Source organism: Fukomys damarensis, unplaced genomic scaffold (genome assembly GCF_012274545.1).
Source record: "Fukomys damarensis isolate Sample0158 unplaced genomic scaffold, DMR_v1.0_HiC HiC_scaffold_23, whole genome shotgun sequence".
NCBI lineage: Eukaryota > Metazoa > Chordata > Mammalia > Rodentia > Bathyergidae > Fukomys > Fukomys damarensis.
Window position 1 is genome coordinate 27,627,314 of NW_022900935.1, and position 343 is coordinate 27,627,656.

Here is a 343-nt window from a genome sequence, read left to right on the forward strand (position 1 = left end):
GGGCGGGGGGGCGAACCTCTTGTGACGTCACTCTGTTAACCCCCCCGCCAAAACCAGACGGAAGAGAATAACTGCACAATGGGGACAGTACAAGGGACGGTAGATGGACTGTGAGGCCCTAAGTTTCAGTGCACCTTGGGTTGGTGCCCTCCCTCTGGCCTGAGTTTCTCCAACTGTATAATAATAATTATTTTTATTGCATTTCACGGTACACTTTACAAAACCAGCATGAAGAAGCTAAGGATTAGAGATCCATCCAAGGAAGAATGAGACAGGAATCTACGAGCTCTCAAGTAAAATCTCAGTTGCCTGCTTGGGAAGAGGAGCTTGAAGCATCATCAGT